Source organism: Lonchura striata, chromosome 3 (genome assembly GCF_046129695.1).
Source record: "Lonchura striata isolate bLonStr1 chromosome 3, bLonStr1.mat, whole genome shotgun sequence".
Lineage (NCBI taxonomy): Eukaryota > Metazoa > Chordata > Aves > Passeriformes > Estrildidae > Lonchura > Lonchura striata.
Window position 1 is genome coordinate 37,477,411 of NC_134605.1, and position 18,362 is coordinate 37,495,772.

The 18,362-nt window shown below is 41.2% G+C and overlaps 1 long non-coding RNA gene across 1 annotated transcript in view; it reads left to right on the plus strand.

Moving 5' to 3' along the window:
• The window catches only part of LOC144246000 (uncharacterized), a 101,587-nt gene that overhangs the window by 24,614 nt on the left and 58,611 nt on the right, over positions 1-18,362 (plus strand). Inside the window, exon 2 of the long non-coding RNA XR_013339595.1 lies at positions 15,941-16,013. This is a non-coding gene — a long non-coding RNA (uncharacterized LOC144246000). The remainder of the gene's footprint in view (positions 1-15,940; positions 16,014-18,362) is intronic.

The following is an 18,362-nucleotide window of genomic DNA, read 5'->3' on the forward strand; positions in this document are numbered from 1 at the left end:
GACATGAGCAGCCCTTTCTGCTGTCTCCAGCGTTGTGTGTCAGCCCAGGGAACAATGGGAGGGAACCCAGGAGGTCGCTGGCAGGAAGCGCTGCTTCCCCTGGATAATTAACCGGCTGGGAGACTGAGGAATGAAGATAGCACATAAGACACACACAGTACAAACTGCTAAAACAATAAACAAACAAACCAACCACCATCACTTCCTTTTCATATATTGTTAAGGCTGCTTCCTTAACTCAGGTTGCCTCAAACCCACCCCTCAAAATGAAGCCTTTTAGACTCATAAATTCTTAACCTCTTCACTACCAGTTCTTGCTGAAGGCACAAATCCATTTTTGCCAAGGTGAGATCAGCACAGGATCTGTGGCTTCTCCTTGGGTCTTGCTGGATAAACTGGAGATTCCTGTTTCTGAAAATGATAAAGGCACTTTTACCAAAAATTCAGTGAAGAGACACTTAGTAAACACCCTGGTACCAGGGCTGTTCCTCCTTTAGGTATCAGCTTCCAGATCAGGTGACACAGTCTAGCTCTGAAGAGGTTAATTTCTAGAGAAGCTGGCCTCAGAGCCAAGACCTGGAGGAAATCTGGATCAGGGCTTTGTGTCTCAAACCCAGCTTTCATATCAAGCCATACTCTGATGTGCCATTTTTTCACCATCTCTGTTAGAGGGAGGTCAGCTGCACAGCCAGTGCTTGCTACTGTCTACACTGGTGAGCATCCAATTGCACACTCCCACTGAGATCCTCTCCTCTGACTCCAGGTAGACTTATTTGCATGGTTTTCTCCTCCAACCAAATCATTCTTTGGAGTAGTTGCTGTTTTGTTTTTCTGACCTGCTAACACCAGAATTATGAAAGCAGATATCAGGCAGTGGCAATGCCAATCCCTGCCTCTCTCCAGCTAATTTTCCAGATGTCTCATTGAAGAGCAGACAGATTGTTTTTGTGCACAGAGCATCATGTGTGTCTTTAACGCATGGAGGCCAATGCCAGTGGCCCCCAAGATCTGAGATGACTACGTAGCCCACATCCACCACATATTGATACCAGTTGGCGGATCTCATTTCACCATGTCCTCAGCAAAACACTGCCAGCGAGAAGGCACAGCCAAAGGATTTTTGGGAAGAATTAGGCTGATCCTGCTGGAACTGGGAAATTTGGTTTTCAAAGGAGATGCTGATGTTTCTTCTCATCAGCCTGCAGATTCAGAGCAAGGCTGGAGCAGTGGTACTCAGGACAGGGGCCTGTAGCCTGTCCCTGGACTGGCTGCCTCCTGTCCTGGGGCAGGTCCTGCCTGCTACTGAGTGCTCCCAGCTGGCAGCTTATTTGTTATTACTTTAAATACCCACTGTTTGTGTTAGGCACAGAAAGAAACCTAGTAAACTGAAAAGGTGACGTTTTAAAAATGAAGTCTCACAAGCACAATTTTAATCTTTCTAATAAGGAAGTAATCTGATAAATATCATGTTTAACAGTTTGCAGTAAGTCCATATCATACAATCCTAGAATCACAGAATAGTTTGGGTCAAAAGGGATCTTAAAGAATCATCTAGTTCCAAGCCCTGTGCCATGGGCAGGGACACCTTCCACCAGACCAGGTTGCTCAAAGCCCCATCCAAGCTGGTATTGAACATTTCCAGGGATGGGGCATCCACACCTATGGGCAAGCTCTTCCAGTGTCCCACTACCCTCACAGTGAAGAATTTCTTCCTGATATCTAATCTAACTCTACCCTCTTTTAGCTTAAAGCCATTTCCCCTTGTCCTGTCACTACACACCCTTGTAAAAAGTCACTCTCCAGCTCTCTTGTAGCCTCCCCTTAAGTACTGTAAGGCTGCTGTAAGGTCATCTTGGAGCCTTCTGTTCTCCAGGCTGAGCAATCTCAGTTTGCTCAGCCTGTCTTCATAAGACAGGAGCTCCAGCTTTTTGATCATCTTCATATCCCCTGAACTTGCTCCAGCAGGTCACATCCTTCTTATGTTGGGGGCCCAAGGGCTGGATGCAGAACTTCAGGTGGGGTCTCACAAGAACAGAGGGTCAGTATCCTCTCCCTTGCCCTGCTGACCATGCAGATACTGCAAGTGCTGTCTGCCAGGTCGTGCTGAGCTTCTTGTCAACAGACAGTCTCAAGTTCTTCTCCTCAGGGCTGCTCTCAACCAATTCCCTGCTCAGCCTCTACTAGTGCTTGGAATTGCCCTTATCCAGGTGCAGGACCTTGGCCTTGTTGCATTTTACGAGATTTGCACAGGCCCATCTCTCAGACCTGCCAAGGTCCCTCTGGATAGCATCCCTTCCCTCCAACGTGTCGACCACACCACCCACATCAAAATAGAGCTGGTGAGGCATGATTTAACACTTGGTATTTCATTAATCCATGAAGACTTTCCTGCTTAATCTAAACTACACCTGTAGCCCACAGATTAAGTTGCAGTGCTGGAAGTTTTGCCAGTAAAACTGTTGCTTTAAGCGCTGTGGCACTTGATGCTCTGGGGTGGCTGGGAAAATGGGGGTGACTGTGTGCATCAGGGTGCTGCTCCTAAACCTGTCATGCTGGGTTGAGGACTCTCTTCTCCCTTGCCCTTCCCAACAGAGGAGCTGTGGCTGCTCTTGCCCTGCCTGCCACCTCCTGAGAAGTCCTCCCTGGTGCCTTTGTACCCTCACTGGAGCACAGTTACAACATCTGCTGCAGCCTGCTCTGGCATCCATCATATAGACAAAATCAGGCACACAGGGAAAATCTTCAGTGCTTACTGTGTGTCTAGATGAACAGATGAGGACAGACATGGGATACTACATGGGGAAATAATGAAAACCAGTTATAGAGATTAGGGAGTGTGGTAAGAAACCTGCCACTAATGTGGATTATCAGAGAAAATATCCAATGTCTTTTGCCATACATAGTGCTGGATGCTCTTCAGCTCTGCTCAGGAGCTCCAGTAATGCTCTGCATGCTGTCAGCCATGTCAGGCCACCCCAGATCAGGTCCTTTGCTGCCAATCAGGAGAAATAGTGGGTGGTGTGGAAGGGACAAGGGCCTGTGGATCCTGCTGCTCTGCTGTGACTGACGTCTGCTGAGTGCTCATGATATACTTTTTTGAGAGGGGTGGGAGGGAGATTGGGATGACACCTCTCCCGCTTCCTCTTGGGTGGATCAGCCTTCCTCTCACAGAGAAATGCTTCTCCTTGACAAGTTTCCATCCTTAGTGCCCAGTATATATTGACATGTTTAAGCACGTGGTGTTTTCGAAGCTTTTAATTTCTACTGCCAAAATCTCTCTGTGTCACAGATTGTGTCTCCAGCAGTGCAGAGTCAAGTGAGAAGCATTGGATTTGCACATTGAAACTTCAGTGGAAAGGAAGAAATGTGGAACAAACTCTTCCTGAGCCCAAGTTAAATTTCAGAGGGTTTCCAGCAGCCACTTCTATGGTGCCATTCCCCTGAATTCTGCAAAATTATGCCATGTTCAACCAACAGCAGAAGCAAGAGGTGGAAGAGTGGTGCTGTGGGAACAGCTTTGAAAGGAGCTGGGAAGGGACAGGTGTGCCACTACATCAGGGAGGTGCTATAAAAAGCCCAGTTCCTGTTTTCATGTCATGAATCAATGCTTCCACCTAAATCTCCTCGCTAACTGATTCATTACTCTATGTCATGCTAACAGAAGGCTTCTACTATATGCCTCTTTTCATAATGTTATATATATAAAAAAAAGGGGTTTACAGTTAAATAACTGTTCAACAGTTTACAGTTTAAATTAAATAGCTTTATTTCTCATGGCAAAGATGGGATGTGTGCTGTTTAAGACTTTACATAAAGCATGGATGCATCATCCAGAAGATTATGGAAACTCATTTTTCAGGCACCAGCAGTCCTCTTGTTTGCCTCTTTGTAAATGCTCAGTGATTCTGTGCAGTGAAGTTGCTCTGAGAGCCTCAAGGAGCAGCACAATTAGACATGGAAACTAGCTCCCTGTTCTCAGAGGGCCAAAACACAATCCCTAGTTGCCTGTGGCACTAAACATAATATAAAACCACCTTCACCGGGAACTCCCAGATTCTCAAAACCCTCTGGATAATGTGCTTGAGAGACTCCTAGAAGTACCAAAACTTTACTTGCAGTCATTGGATTGGAAAGGCAGCTTCCTTCCTTCCTTCCTTCCTTCCTTCCTTCCTTCCTTCCTTCCTGCCTGCCTGCCTGCCTGCCTCTCTCTTCTGTCCCATGTTGAGTCCATGTGAGGCAGCAAATGTCACTTGGAGAATCACTGAGTTAAGGGGAGTGTGCATGTTCTGCTGCTGGATTTTCCATCCCTTGCACCACTTACTGAAGAGTGGAAAAGGCACCCAAGCTCAGACATTGAAACACAAGATAACACACTAGTGTGTTTGCCAGGGGGAGCTTGGTTTTCATACCAGCTCTGGCTGTAACCCAATGGGATGGCTGAACAAGGGGAAGAATGGAGATTGGAAAATACTGTTGGGATATGTATTTGGCAACTTGCTTTCTTTATAGTTTTGGGAAATGAGACTATACTGAACACTTTACCTTTGTCTTGTGCTGAGTGAAAGAGAAAAAGAGAGTGCTCAGATCTCATTTCCAAAGAGACCAGATCTCTAGATTAGAAAATGTTTGGGAGTTTCACAGTCTCAGCCACTTGAAAGTAAATGTCAGCTTGTGTGTGGCATGCTAGAGTATTTTGACACAGGTAAAAGAAACATCATAACATACTTCTTGATTTGTCCACTCTATTTAAGGTCTTTTAACTACATGTCCACAGAGGAAGAAACTCATTCAGAAGTGGAGAAATTATATTGTCCTGAAGTGCAGTAAGTCTGATAGATTTGGGGAAAACTTACACCACAAAGAATTATGTTCTAATGGATGGGACCATCCTTATTCAGAAGAGATTAATCACCTTTTACAAAACTTCTAGCATAAAGAAGATATTTTCCATAAAATGATCCCAAAAGAAAATTTTACTAGTTGTAAGGCCTTGGACACCTACATCTTGTGTTTGGTGGAGTTAGGCAAAAAATAAAGGACCTGGTTTTGCAGCCACTGCTCTTCTATGGAGGAACCTTCAGGACCAATACTCGGGTCCTATACTATATTGTATGTAGGCCACTAGTAATAATGAGTATAATCTCAAAAACCAAACTAGGAATGGAAAAGAAGTGCCACAGTTGCATTGGTAGTGGTTGGAGGCAGTGGTACATCCCAACTCTTCCCTGTATCTGTACCAGCATAGTGTTTGAGAGTCACAAGAGATTTTGAAGATCTTCGTCTTTCCCTTTCTTCCCCCAGGGCAGGGCTTGCTGTGCTGGGTGGGCAGCAGGTGCTGGGTGTTTGCAGGTGCTCAGTAACTTAAAATTGAATGGGATGAGGCTGGGGGAGGTTGGAGGTGTTTTCCCATCTGGTGTTCCAGTGGCATGCTCAAACCAGGTCTGGGGCATAAGGGCACATTGGTGTTAGTGCTCCTGAGAAAAATGGCTCTGCCCTGCTGCTCCTGGCTTTTTCCTAAGCAGTGACAGGGAGGTCTGCTGCAGACTTCTCAAGTAGCTCTGACACCTACCTAAGGACTCTGTGTGTTCAGAGGGATATATGGGCAAATGTAGAATTTACTACAACCTGAGCTAGTATGCTCACAGACTGTTATGCAGGAAAATTGTCAGAACTGTGAGTGCTAGCAGATGATTTCAGCTACTTTCTGCAGTGTGTGTGGCCACAGCAGGGTGGTGGGCAGCACAGAGTGGAGACAAAAGTGATAGAGGAGCACTGTGACTTTCTTGTATTCTCCCCCATGAAGACACAGCTTGATTCAACTAATGGCAGTAATTGGAGATAATACTTTGCTGAGAGTTTCCTATTTCCTTTATAATTAACCCTGGGGAGCTTATATATTTTCTTACCTACAGCAGCCTGTCATATGTGTGGTGAGAATTTGTTGAATTTTTCTTCATGTTTTCTTTTTTACCTTACTGCCCTGTGTATCCCACCTCCCTCTGTGATCCAATTCCATGACAAATTTTGGCTTTCTCCATTCATAGATAAATGGAACATCACTGATGGAAATTGCCACCTCTTATATCCGTGGGCTGATAAAGATGAAGTGTCTTGGGCTCATGGCCAAGAGTGGCACCTATGCAGTCACTATTAATAGCTGTTCTAAAGGCATAGGCCAGAGGTGGTACAGACATGTTACGTGACTTGCTGATACCAGCTGCTGGAATTAGAAACACGTCAGGGTCTTGGTGTGGTCTGAGAAGAAAGTTTTTATAGTTCCTGTTTTCCTGGCAGGGAGATTAGCTAGGATAGCTAAAGCAGAGTTTAGCTTTACATTTGGATGTTTATGCCAATTAATCATTTGCTCAGATTACCAGTTCCTTACCTGAAAAAGCATTAATACACCCAGAGCTGAAATCAGGACCCAGCCAGGGCTCTGTTTTTCTTTTGCTATCTTTCTCTGACCCCAACAGTTTCACACCATCTGTGTCCAGTGAGAAGGATGCATACATTGGTGGCAGATGTAGGTGGATGTCTGCTCACTGGCTGTATCTGTCCTTTATTCATAACCTCATCCCTGGATACGCTTATGAATTTCCTGAACTTTAGGTTAGGTCCGCATCTTTGTATTTAGCCTCAATTTCTGTCTCTTTCCTATGAATTTTCATAATTAGCACCTGAATCTGCTTGTACTTTTGGTCTTTGCAGTGTCCGTTGGCAATGAATTCCACAGTTTAACTTGGTTGTGTGAAAATGTACTTCTTTTGCTTCTTTTTATCTTGCAGCCTGATGATTTCTATGACAACTCCTACCTTTTGCATTGCAAAGATTAGTGAGTAGTATTCCCTGCTGAGTTTTTAGAAGCACTTTTGATAATCATTCTTGACATTCTGCATGATTTTCCTCAATCATATATCTCCTTTTTCAAGCTAAGGAGTCCTATGCTGTATAATCTTTTCTTATACACCAGCTATATCACTGATGATAATTCCATAGTTAGTAAAAAATTCAGGTACTACCAAGAACTAATAAATTGCCTGAACAGACAGAGAAAAAACTGTTTTCCAATCCACAGAAGCCTCATTCAAGATAGGAGGAGGTGCAATGTAAAATGGAACTGAGTATTCCTCTAAAAATGGCTACCTTAGTATAGTATGGTGTCTTGTGCTTTTTAGATCAGTTTTCCCTACCACTTCAGCAGCACAGATGTCTAAGCAACTGCCCTAAAATTATATCCAAATTAATTACTTTTGATCATTGTATTTTCCCTGTAAGATCTAAAATGAGAATTAGTGTTTTTCAAATGCTTCATATGCTACATGCTCATGAGGACAAATTACATGTGTTGTACCTACAAATACGCATGGCCATGTATTTTTAATTTAACTCAGATACTGATGTCAGTATCCAGAGAGACAACACAGATGCTTTGGGTCTCAGACCCAGATGTTTTGGTCGCTGTGACAGCACCTGTGCTGACTCTGTTGGCAGCATAAGCAGCCCCAGCACAACTGCTGTCGCTGCACAGTCCTCAGAGGAGCAAACAAGCCTGGTCCTCTATTGGGGTCCTGGGTAGCAGCCTGAGCATGATGCAGAAGTTTATCTTCCTTGAAAAGTTACCTCAGAAGATGAGGGGAAAGCATGAGTGAAGCTGTTAACATTTTACTTCCTTTGCTCTCTGAAGAGCAGAGGGAAAAAAGACAGTTTGTTGTTGTTTAGTACAAAGCAAGTGGGGTTTTTTCTCTATTCACATTAGAATGTGCAACATGGGATGGGACAGAGATGAGGACATCTCAGTCAGGCACCTGTGGCAAAGTGGGGAGGAAATGGCAATAGCTCCAATGTTTTATCAACTGGTAACATGGGGAATTCATTTAAACTGTGACTTAGTGAGTAGGCTACCATGTGTAACAAAATCTTTCACGGGGTCACTGGAGTGATTTAATGTTTAATTTCACACTTGTTAATAAATTAGTCTTTCTTTCAGTGACTTTGCAAGTATACCTTAAGAGAGGCAGGATAGATGTGGAGAAGTGCTTAAAATACTCTATGTATAACCCACTTCTTTTAAATTTTTTTTTATTTGCATGTTCGTAAACAATTTATTTCAGTCTCCATGCATTATATCTGCATGAACACAGATGCCAGGCAGTGATGTTCATACATATCTTCCAGAGACGAGCAGCGCTTGATGATTTGGCAAGATGTAAGTGCTTTGTTAAAATTCTCCAGGTATAATTGGTGGCTTTTCTGTAATCAAATGAGTAGGTAGAGGATACAGGGTTTTGTTTTCAGTTGGGTTTTTTTTGGTTTTCTTTCCCCACAGGCAGGTTGTTATTATTGCTGAGAAGATGGGACATATAATGCAAATGACAAAATCTAGATGATGACTATATGACCAAGAAGCAGAAAACAATCAAATGGAAAAGAAAATCACTAGGAGAAGTCTTGACAAGGTCATAGTGCATGCCAAAGGAGCTGCATGACCAGGAAGATGTATCACACCTAACCCAATTAACAAGGCTATTTAAACGTGAAAACAATCCTGGTTCAGTCAAGGTTTGACTGAAAGCATTTAAAGAAAGGTAGCCATCAAAGATTAGCAACAGAGAGCAGGGAGGAATACATATATATTTTCTCCTTGCCAATAAAGTATTTTCCAGTCATAAGAGTGTCTTGTGCTGCATCTGATCTCACAGATGGTGCCGTAAATCAAGGCTAACTCTGAAAGTGTCAGTGGAATTATCTATGTGTAAATGGTATCTGAATTGGTCCCTAGCTGTGAAAGACAGGGTTTGCCTTGGGGCAGAAGCACAGATAGGAGAACTAAAGGGTTTGTTTTCCCCTCCTTCCTTCCCCCCCCCCCCCCCCCCCCGCTTTTTTTTTTTTTTTTTTTTTCCTCTTGGAGTCTGACTCACTTTGTGATTTTGAGGATTTTGCATAATTCTTTTGCCACGGTTTCCTCCCTGAAAAGTCAGCTGATAGTTCCAGAGGAGTGTAAAAGTTTGATTATGGAAATTCCTGTTTATTACTGTTAATGGAAGCAATATATACACATTAGAAAATTTTAGCTCAGTCAAGGGACTTCGAGGGCAAAGGGCTCTACAGATTCACCAGCAGCTGGTTTTTGAAGTACCAGCTATCATGCTGTATGATGAAGAAAAATTTCAACTTTGAGGAAATAAATACCACCCAAGAGTAAAGCAAAGAATACAATCCTGTGACTGCATGGGTCAGACTTCAAAACTCAGTATAAGTTCCTTGTGACTCACATGTGAATTCAATGTCAGGCAATAATGACCACAAACCATTCTTCTTTGATGTCTGTTCAGCTTATATTAAATTTGAGGATGTTCTGCAATATTTCTGTAGATGAAAAGGATTTTAGAGGTCTGTTACCTCAAGGAGAGACTCTGGGCTTGTCCAGCCTGTTATACTCTTTCCCTAACCCTTCATTCCTTTTCCAAAAGACACACCTATCTTTTGGTTAAAGATTGTGAAGGGTGAGGTCTGTGCTTGTTGTTTATTCAGAGTCAGGAATATTCATTAAAACATGTGGGCATGTTACCACAATATTCTTATTTGAATTTGAGGCAATGGATGCTCACATATCAAAAATCCTACCTGTGTACTACACAGGGGCTGATGTGCTGCCAGAAGGGAGCAAACTGGCAACATAGTGGCAGTGATAGATTAAAGTCAGTGAGTGATGTTATCCTAATGTCTCAAGTTATCAAGTGCTAAGTAAAGAAAAAGAGAGCTTCTGAAATGGTGAATTTTGTTTCTGGGAAGACAAATCCAGAAGCCTGCTCACTGTGAACACATCCTTCAGCTTTCTAATAGAGGAGGCTGGGATGTGACAGCTACAGAAGTTTTCTGGCCTTAACTGGACATGAACATGGGATTAATTTTGCCTAAATGTGGCCAGGTGTCTGGCCTCCTTCCACCATCAGTGGAGAAAATGGAGGTGATTTATCCAAGCTCTCTCTGTCCATAAGCTGTGGAAGGAACATAGTTAGACCAGATAGTAACTTCCAGGCAGACAAAATTAGCAAGATGAATTGCTCTTTTACTACTTTATATGTTTAACAAATTGCACACTTTTCCCACAATTGTGCATAGGGTCTTTTTTTTACACAGAGAGAGGAATGTGAGGCTGAGGTAAACTTGACTTCCCCAAAAGACAGATAGCAATACAATTGAGGTTCAAACACAGATGCACTTGGGTCTAGCCCCCACCCTTCTTCCTCTGCCTCTACCCTGCTGCCTTTTAAGCTTATACTGGCTCCCAAGGACAACAAATAACTACTCTCTGTGCAGGAAACCATTTCTACTTCATGGACATAAAGAAGGGTCAAAAATTATGGCTAAGTGGACAAACAGCCAGCTCCATCAGGCAGGTTTTGAGATTTAGGATTTCTTGTGGGACTTATGGGGCTTATTACCAAACTTGGCCAATTTCAGTTTCTTAAAGTAGGGTGAAATTTTCAGAAATTGGTTTTGTGAAGAATTGTGCAGTGATTTACCTGCCTTGCCTGACAGCAGCATTGCATCCTTGCTGTTGCTCTTTTTGCCAAGCATATGGAAGCTGAGTGCTCCCTGGCTAGTATCCAGACATCCAAAATTGATGGGAATTGCCACAAGGGTTCCAGCTAATGGGAGACATAAAAAATGAACCCTGTTTTATTTTTGATTGTTTCTTTTCTTATGAGGGTTTTCTTCAGAGAACAAACCTAGATATGACTGTGTGCAGCATATTTCTTCTGCGTTGTCCCCCTGGGTATGACTTACACCAAGCTGTGATCAGTTCTGCTGTTCCAGCCCACTGGGCTCATCAGTTTAGTCAACTGACTTTTTAAATGACCCTATTCCTCGTGACATTGGAAAAAGTGGCAGGAATCTAATTGCACTTTTGGGCATGGGATGTAATGCCAAGGTGGTGGGATGAAGAAAGAGGAAGACTGCTTCTCAGAAGGAGAAAAGGTCACTGGCCTAATGTTGCTGTCGAGGCAGGATGAGAATGAGAAGACTGACTCAGAAGGCTGCTGAGAGTAAAACTCTGGTTTATTCAAAATACACTGCTCTTTTATACAGAGCTCCGCAAGGACCAAATCCATTGGTCCTGAAGTGAAAACAATCCATAGCATTGGTGCTAAGTGCTTGACAAACAGTGATAGAACTTAACTATAAACAATGTGAAAAATAAGAGAGATAAAGAATTATTTACATTCTTCTCCAGCTCTTTCCCAGGCTTCTGCCTGGGTAGAAACTCTCCGCTTCTCTCTTTGACTGAATCTGAGACCCACAGCCAAACTCTCTGAGGTGGCCTGGGTGAGCCAGTCATAAGCATACAGGATACTCTGAAAGCCACAGAGCTGGTGTCTGCACAGCCCAGTGTAGGAGGCTCAGTGCTTTCTTATCCACAGGGACAGATGTTACAGAGAAGCTGTAGCACCTGTAGCTAGATTCAATGTTTGAGGGCCTATCTTCTTCAAGTCATTGGAGCCTGGGATCCCTCTTCACTGACTGCTGTATTTGAACTCTCTGGACCAAATGGTAGATAAATAGCTCTGCAGATGGAGAATTGTTTTCCTAAATCACAGTTCTGTTTCATTTTATGTCGCTTGCTAGATTAAGTTTTAGAGCTCTCTCAGTTTTTTCTTTTTTTTGTATGCAAAGTGAGACCAGAAATTTTTACTGTTGTGCAGTTTTGAAAGCTTTTTTTCCCTTTTTGCCATAAGCAAAACTGAGGAAATTGAAGGTGATTCATCTTTAAGCAGCAAGTGATTTAAACCAAACAATGCTTTTTGATTTATGATAATGAAAAAGATTGCAGAGTGATGACAGGTCAGATGAAAACTCACACTGCACTGATTTTTATGATAAGTATCATTACATTCCTGCACTCAGCTAATGCTCCACTATCAGTTTTATTTGTGCATTTTATTTATATTAAAAGTTTTTATTTTGAGAATTTATTGCCAGGATGTGATTGACAGCCCTGGAAAAGGCAGTGTGCTATTCAGAGAACAGATATAAAATTTCCTCATGCAGCTCTGCCTGTGTACTGCAGCTCATCAGGACCACAAAAAAAAAAAAAAAAAAACTAAGACCATCTTTCTGTGGTCAGATTAAGAGTATAACCTGATATATTGTCTTCTACAGTGACCCATAAGTCCTGGGGGCTACCATGAACGAAAGGGAAATGCAGGGTAATATGTTCTCCCAAAAATTTTCACAGTCACCAAGAATTTGTGGCTCAGAGGTTTCCTTTGCTGGAATGCCTACACATGTAGGCATTCTCATAGCAGTACCACACACACACACACACACGCACACACACACACACTTTCTTAGTTTCATTTTTTTGACAACAAAATATTTTTGGCCTTTTATTTTTTTTTTTGTTTGGTTTTGTTTTGGTGGTTTTTTTTTTGTTTTATGTTTTTGTTTGTTTGTTTGTTTGTTTTGGTCTTGTTGGTTGGTTGGCTTTTTTTGGTCTTTTTTTTTTCTTTTTTTTTGTTTGGTTTTTTTTTTTGTTTTTTTGTTTTTTTTTTTTTGCTCAGCAGCAGGCTTCTTTGAGTACTTCCCAATTTCGAACTGAAAAGGGGGTTTCCATATCCCTAGGACTATGTTACTCTCTGGGAGGGACATTTGGTTTCTGAATCTTTCCTTAAGCAACAGGATTTCCTTTTTTGCTAACTTCATGCCTAGACTTGACTTAGAGTATGGCCATGAAAAACATTAAGTATTAATGAGCACTAATGATGGATCAATCCCAATCATAAGATTTTTTTTAATCAACTGATTTTTGATTTTTAAGCTAAATAATGTATTTCACATCTCTTGTGGGTTTATAGCTGCTGGAAGTACTTCTCTGTCATGCTTTTAATTTATTTGGACTTTTTTTCCCTGCAACATAAATTTAGACAGATTTTTGCTTATTTAAACTTAGCTTTCATGAATCTGCCTGACTCAAGGAGACAGAGTTTTAAGAAATGGGTCAATTACAGTAAAATTGAAGTCAAAGCCATAAGATATTGCAGCATTAGGATATTTAGAGTGTTGTAGTTGTTTTCTTTTCAGAAAACTCATTCAGGAAACATCTAAACAATGCTGTACTTGGGCTGCTCCAAAGGGTCACAGCTGGATTCTGTGTTTAGGAAAGAGAATCAGGGAAAAGTAGATCTGGAAAGGGTCTGTTAATACCATTTGGCTCATGCCCCTTTCTGAGATAGGATTTCTGTGCCATTGTTTGTCCAAGCTAGACTTAAATTTTCTTCCGGGGTGAAGAGATTGCAGCCTTGCACCTTCCTAGTGCTTAACTATCCTATCACCAGAAGGTTTTCCTAATGTCTGAACTAAGTCTGTCTTTCGGCAGCCTAAGCTTATTATTTCTTGTCCTTATCCTACCCTCCACAGAGAAGACAAACATTTATTTGCTGGCTCTTAGCAGCAGCCTCTAGAAAAGCATTATTATGTCCTTCCTAGGTCATCTCTTCCCTATGCAAAACAACCTCCATTCCCCTCCTTCTTCTCACAGGCCACTGTTTCTAGACTGTTCACCTTATCACATTTCAATTCCCTTGTTTTGGCCCGTGTCTTTATTGAGGCATGAAAGTGGACCCAGCTGTTTCTCTGGGGAGGATATCAAGCCTGGGGCAGTGCTGCAGGGAGGAGATGGACCATTTCTCACACCCTACTAATACAGCCACTGCAGAACCCCATCCCAAGTCGGCCCAAGGGCTCTTTCTCCTGTTTGCACATTCCTTTGTGCATTGCTGCTATGCCAGCCAGTCCCTCCCACATTCTCCCACCTAAGGGCAGCATTTTGCACTAACCCCCTCCCACCCCCCCCAAAATTGATGCCTTTGTGTGGACCAAGGCCCCACACCTGGGTACACAGCTGTCTCACACCTCGACTGGGAGATCTTTGGACTTCAATGTGATCCCTGGGGATGAGGCAATGCAGAAGACAGGTGTTGCAGGGATCTGTCTAGACACAATTACTTCATTACTGAAAGCACTTGAAATATACTGGAGGCCTTGACTTCTCCCTCTACCTTATATTTTTCGCACCTGGTCAGTGCTACAGTATAAAATGTATTGCTTCTCTCCCATGAGACATGATTTCAAATAATGTCCAGTAACTTGTTTTTCTTACAACTACTTGTACCTGAGACTTGTGTCTATTTGGCTATGTCTTCAGTTGTGAAGTTACAGCTCACATTTCAGTCAAGTTTGTTTCGCTTCTGCTGAGTCCACAGGGACTCAGCTGATAGTTAAGAGACTGTACTTGATGTCTTTGGACTAGTGTTACCACCTTTTAGGGATAATCCTCCAATGTGCCTTAGCATTTTTCACGGTCCAGCCTGTCTGAAGTGTACTATAATCACAGTTCTTGCATGTCCTGAACATGGGTCCAATATACCATTAGAGCTGAAGCTCACTGATGAGTACCAACATATTGCACTCTTCACAATAATTCAATATGTTTGTAATTTTTTTTCTTCATGCACAGTGACCTTAAAAATGTGTTGAAGCAGCATTTTTATTATCTTAGTGATGGTGTTGGCAACATCATAAACCTATAATTCCTTCTTTCCTGCACTGGTCAAATCTGCCCGGTCCACTGATGTCTGACACACTTTGCAGTTTATAAAAGCAAGACACTAAAAAGATTTGCTCTCATCCCCCTTAAATGAGGTAAGCTGGTTTTGGCAGTCAGTGGTTTTCACCTCTGTCTGACCAGCTTTCATCAGTAACTGCTCCATGCTTGCCTCACACTGTGGAGCACACACTGTACTTGGCACTCCTTGCTACTACTGTATGATGCAGATCTCCCTGGGCAGTTGATGAGTCACTACTTCTCCCTGCTCCTGCAGCTCCCAGATGTCAGCAGAGCCACCCAGTAAAATTATATTTGGAGTTTTTGACAAATCTGAAGGAATTAAGTGGGGATCTGTTATTACTGTCCATTGCCAGGACATCATCAAACTGACACAATCTTATTCCTACACAAGCACAGTGCCTGCAATCTATTGCCAAGGATTAAAGGAAATCCTGGAAAATTAATGTGCTAGTACTGTCTTGCCATTTTCTTCTTATTACTCTCTACAACCCTCTCTCCTCATACTCCTTCTACTCCTTCTTCAAAGAGGGCAGGGCAGAGATGAGGAAGATCTGGCCAAGATATTGAAATGTCTCTTTGAAAGGCACTTGATAAACTGTATTCAGTTAAGCAGATAACCTGTCACTCATGGAAGGAGCTTTAATGAGATCCATCTATGTGCTGCTCTTTATGATTAATTGTTTATTTGTTCAGTTTGTTTATTTTGATGATTGCCAGGAAAGTCAAAGATCTGGTGTATGGGTAATAGGGAGGAGAATGGAGAGTGGAAGAGGTATTTGGATTTAGATAGGGCTGTTGGAAGCATAAAGGTTACAAGTTTCATGATTTTGTGCAGAGATTGAGACTGAACTGGCTGAGACAGCAGCTGGATTACCTTGAATTAAAATCATCTTATCAATAGTTGTATTCTGCAAGCCTGTCAATTGCTCAGGCTTGTAAAATTGCACCATGTCATTTTTATGAGCCTGATGTCTGGAGAGCTATCTCAGCCATTAAAAAAGATGGTTAAAACTACATTGAATTATTTGTATGTAGCATAACGTTGCTGTTGGGTTGCTAGCCACTAAAAAACTTTCTGACATCGTCTCCAGTGTATCACTTCCTGCTGAGTAGCAACTTTTAATATAAAGTAGAAGCCATTAGCAATGCTATATGGTAAAGTGCTCAGAAACTGGCCTTACTCATATTTTGTTTGGCTGCCAATAGCTTTAATCAGAGTTACCTTTTCTGAGTCATCAGTGTGACTAATACCCTTGTGAGGCCACCTAGAACAGACCTTTTCTGAAATTGCTTGTCCTCTTCCCACAGAGCTACCTCTGATCCATAAAGGCAACTTTGGGAAATCCCTTTGGTCTTCCATTGTATCACAGAATTAAATCAAGTAAGTAAAAACATTGGTGTGTTTCCTTGGGGACATCATTAAGTGTTCTGCTGAAAGAAGGAGTGCTTGTCATTTCTGATGCAAAATAAAATTAGTTAAGTGACTTGCCTAAACTCCCATTTTGAAGCAGTGTTAGATCTAGGATTAGGATCAACCACCTGAGTCCCAAGAACAAGATTTATTCACTAAAAATAAAAAACCTCAGCTTCTCTAAACCCAGCACATTGGATTTTCAGATTCAGTCTAATTGGGAATATTTACATATCATTCCAAACATTCCACTCCATTTATACCTCCCTCTGCCAGTACACCTCAATTACCACATTTCTGCATGTATGGACCATGTGTTAATTTCAAAAGCCTTTTAATTCAACAGAATTGCAGCTTGTTTGTAGGTATGGCGAGGAGAAGAGGTGTATTATACTACCAGTCATGGACCTTTTCTTCAGAGTCAAGAAGATTCAGAGTCATGTTCCTTTCTGTCTTTGGTGCAGAATGCAGTAGAAGACTTTTCCCACAAGTAGGTTATTTGAAGCTTAAGGTTATTTTAGGGAACATTATTTCCCATGGGATTCAGTTTTTCTGGGAGGTGAGAATTATATGTTAAACCCACGGCAGCCCAGCTGATTTTGTGAGGCCAAGTGCCAATGCAACTCATATCATCAGCCTTTATCATCTATAGATTAAAAAGTTACAATTAAAGACCTGGATAAGACTAACAAGTTGAGCTTGGCAGACAGAAGCACTCTTTTCTCAAATGAAATTCTAACTAAATTTTAAATATGTGAAGAAAGCCTACATTCACAGTGCAATATTGATTACAAAGAGTTAATTTGTATAATGAGTCAATTCTGAGAAATTCTGCAATGCCTAAAAAGTGAAGATTGCCTTGCACTGTGTGGTCATGTCCTTCTACGTTCTGCTCCATCATGCCATGAAAACTGCATTATTCTTGTTAACAGATGCTAAATGATTTTTTAAAGGACTAATTCTTTAAAGTAGAAGATTTTTTGACTGCAATTTACGATCCTTATACTTTGTTTATTCAGTTGTCATTCAGCAGTTTTGTATTTTCTGCTCATGGTGGGGAATGTTCACCCAGCTCTGTTTTAATATTATTTATTATAATTAAAATGTGTTCTTCAGTAAAGAATATATTTTCCCGATAGACATGCTTTTCACTTTTATCTTAAACTTTCAGTACCTGAAGTCCAGTAATTCTGACCAGGCAGTTACTCTTCAGTGCAGAATGAAAGGAGGAGAAAGGGTGTGCTGTGACTGGATGGTGAGGTGCAATTCTGGTAACCTACTGGGCATTTGTGTGTTTGATTGAACAAAGATACTTGGATATTTTCAAATTTTTGGTCTCTTGTTTTTGTTAAATGCAGCCTTATCTCAGCAGCTGCTCTAAGTATCAACACCAAACCTTACTAAGTGGCTGAATAGTCTTGCTTATTTGCTTATTTACCTATTTATTTATTTATTTTTCAGTGAGTACAGATTAGGCAGGGAGAAGGAAAAGTCAGAGGAAAAGATGGTGGAAATTCCTGTAGTAGAGAAGGTTTTGTGGTGTACAAATCTTTGAATTTCTACATGCTCTGGCTTTGGCTCTCCAGAAAACTCTAACTTAATTTATGAGAAGGGGTACAAGAGAAGAGAAAAAAACTTTCAGGAAAATGTATGTGTGTGACTCTCCATGCTGCCAATTAGAGGGCAGAGTTCTGTTCTTCATGCAAGTGCAGATCCCTCTCCTCAGGCCTCCTGAGTGCTGTGGACCATCCGCAGGAGATGGTAGTTTCAAGAACTGCTGAAGTTTGATTGTAAATTTCATGTTCTTTCTCCTTCAGATGAGCATGTTCAAGTTGCTTTAAATTACTTTTCCCTGATCCAGATAGTTCATACTCAGGTTCTTTCATACTCAGGCTAAAATATAAAAAGTATGTATATATATATATATATATATACATATATATATACTTTATATATATATATATAAATATATATATATATATATACTTTATATATATATATATACTTTATATATATATATATAATATATACAATAATTAAAAATATATTCTTCTTGTGAAAACTGAAAGAAAAAGGTAAGCCTTAATTAAGTTAGAAACAAATTTGAAAAGCATAATTTTCTTATTCAACAGCTTTTCCTTGAATGTATTTTGCTTTAGGCACATGCACTCAAAGATACTGTAATGCATTTGTTTGCTTTTTAAAACAATTATTAAATATATTACAAATTCTTTACCTCTATGTGCAATCAAGAGAGCTTCCACCTTGTTCATCTTTGCAAAGTCTTTATTGCTGGTAATGACATGTTCACATGGAGGA